Below are 2,622 nucleotides of genomic sequence, written 5' to 3' on the forward strand. Positions count from 1 at the left end.
GGAATGTTTTCCAACTGTTTGTGTCTTCTCTTATTTCCTCGAACAGTGGTTTGTAGTTCTCCTTGAAGAAGTCCTTCACATCCCTGATAGTTGTATCCCTAGGTATTTTATTCTCTTTATAGCAATTGTGAATGGGAGTTCACTCATGATTTGGCTCTCTGTCTATTATTGGTGTGTAGGAATGCTTGTGGTTTTTACACATTGATTTTGTATCCTGAGATTTGCTGAAGTTGCTTATCAGCCTAAAGAGATTTTGGGCTGAGATGATGGGGTTTTCTTTTTTTTAATGTTTCTGGCGGTTTTTTTTTTTTTAATTAAAGAAATCCAGTGTCTCAAAAACTTGTGAAAATGTGTTTAAAAAACAAAGGGCCGGTGAGCCTGTCACATCAGTCTGCCCATATGCCTATTGTACCTTCTGATGTCAACAGAGTGCAAAAGCCTCTGTTTTCACAGGCCTTATGATACTAACTCTCACAACTGTACCTCTCTAGAGAAAAAACAGAAAATAGAGAACAAAGGGAAGGCAGTTCTACTAGTGAGAAGATGCCAATTAAAAGCAAACTGGAAAGCAAGAGCAGTAGTAAGGGTGAAATGAGAGACTGGAGTTGAGACTGCTTGAGAAATCTGGCTATGTAGCTTTGGTTTGGGGGACCAAGGAAGAGGCTGGACATAAAAAGTGCAATCTACATTGGTAATAAATGGTCATCCCTTTCTTCTGACTCTTCCCCCAGCTGGTCATCCCCCACACCACGATACGCTGCAGGCACATTTTGAGGTTTAGAACGGCAGACAAAGTCACAGCCATCTGCCACCAGGTTGCCAAGATCCTGCCAGAAGGCTAAGTGGGGAAACTGCTCCACTCCTTTGGCTCCCACCACCAGTCGCTGGTATAGGAACCCCCCAACAACATAAACAGCAGCCAGTGATGCAAACGTGACAAGTAAGATAGAACCCACGCTGAGGTGGGAGATCTCTGGGGAACAGGCCAGGCTGCTATCCATCTCAAAGAGGTAGAAACAATCTTGGACTTTGCCTCGCTCCTCAGACACAGGGTTAAAATTGTCTGCGAGGGTGTGTCGATTGCAGGAGATCATCACCACTGCACGACGCTGCTCCTTGCCACAGTGGTTGTCATATTCATCACCCCCTTTATAGATCAGCATGATCCAATTACTTCCATTGAAGATGTGAGTCTCGTTGAGCCTCCCTACCACTGTCTCCTTCCCATTACTTTTGTTGATTTGCACGAGGCCTGCGCCAGAAGTGTGGTTGCCAGCTTCACGGCACACTCTGAATATGTAGATGTATGTTTCTGAGCCCTGGCCCACAGTGCTCTCAAAGCTTTTATTAAACGGTGGTTTCAACCTCTTCACTAGAGCCAACTCTTTCTCTGATTCTTTACCCTTTTCTCCTACCAAGTCACAAGTTTTTTCTTCTGTCTGCCAAGATTCTCTCACTGCCACAGCCAGGAGTAGCAGCAGTAGCATTCTAGTCCTCCAGGAGCTGTAGAAAGGGAACATCATGTCGCGGGAAACTGGAGCAGCCAAAGCTCACAATCCCTGGTGAATATGCGTCTGGGGATGGGAGACGGGGCCTGCTAGAAGCCGGCCGCAGACCCCGGTCCTGGAGCTAGTGTCAGAGGCCAGCGTCGCCCCTAGTGCCTTGTTGTGCCCCCGGGGTTTTCTAAATATACAATCGTCATCTGCAAACAGGGACAATTTGACATCCTCTCTTCCTATTTGAATATCCTTTATTTCTTTCTCTTGCCTGATGGCCCTGGCCAGAACTTCCAATACTATGTCAAATAGGAGTGGTGAGAGAAGACATCCTTGTCTTGTGCCAGTTTTCAAAGGGAATGCTTCCAACTTTTACCCATTCAGTTCCATTTTGCCCACCTTAAACTTCATATGAAATCAAAAGGGAGCCCACATAGCCAAGACAATCTTAAGCAAAAAAAAAAACAAAAAACAAAAAAACAAAAAATGAAGCTGGAGGCATCATGCTACCTGACTTCAAACTATATTACAAGGCTACTATAATCAAAACAGCATGGTACTGGTACCAAAACAGAGATATAGACCAATGGAACAGAACAGAGGCCTCAGAAGGATTGCCACACAGCTACAACCATTTGATCTTTGACATATCTGACAAAAACCAGCAATGGGGAAAGGATTCCCTGTTTGATAAATGGTGTTGGGAAAAACTGGCTAGCCATGTGCAGAAAGCTGAAACTAGATCCCTTCCTTACACGTTATACAAAAATTGACTCTAGATGGATAAAAGAATTAAACATGAGGCCTAACACCATAAAACTCTAGAAGAAAACCTGGGAATACCATCCAGGACATAGGCATAGGCAAGGACTTCATGACTAAAACACAAAAAGCAATGGCAACAAAAACCAAAATAGGGAAGTGGGATCTAATTAAACTTAACAGCTTCTGCACAGCAAAATAAACTATCAATAGAGTGAACTGGCAACCAACAGAACGGGAAAAAAATTTTTCAATCTACCCATCATACAGAGAACTTAACAAATTTACAAGAAAAAAACAACCCCATAAATATATATATGTATGTGTATATATATATATATATATATATGCCATTTACATTCAA

General features: G+C 42.9%; 1 pseudogene across 1 annotated transcript; it reads right to left on the reverse strand.

Moving 5' to 3' along the window:
- Window positions 1-299: 299 nt before the first annotated feature.
- LOC116533845 lies at window positions 300-1,669 on the reverse strand (annotated as a pseudogene). The gene has a single exon (XR_004261469.1). The product of XR_004261469.1 is annotated as a cation-dependent mannose-6-phosphate receptor pseudogene (transcript).
- Window positions 1,670-2,622: the final 953 nt, after the last annotated feature.

The sequence above is a fragment of the Sapajus apella genome, unplaced genomic scaffold (genome assembly GCF_009761245.1).
Source record: "Sapajus apella isolate SASKATOON/1434 unplaced genomic scaffold, GSC_monkey_1.0 scaffold84, whole genome shotgun sequence".
Lineage (NCBI taxonomy): Eukaryota > Metazoa > Chordata > Mammalia > Primates > Cebidae > Sapajus > Sapajus apella.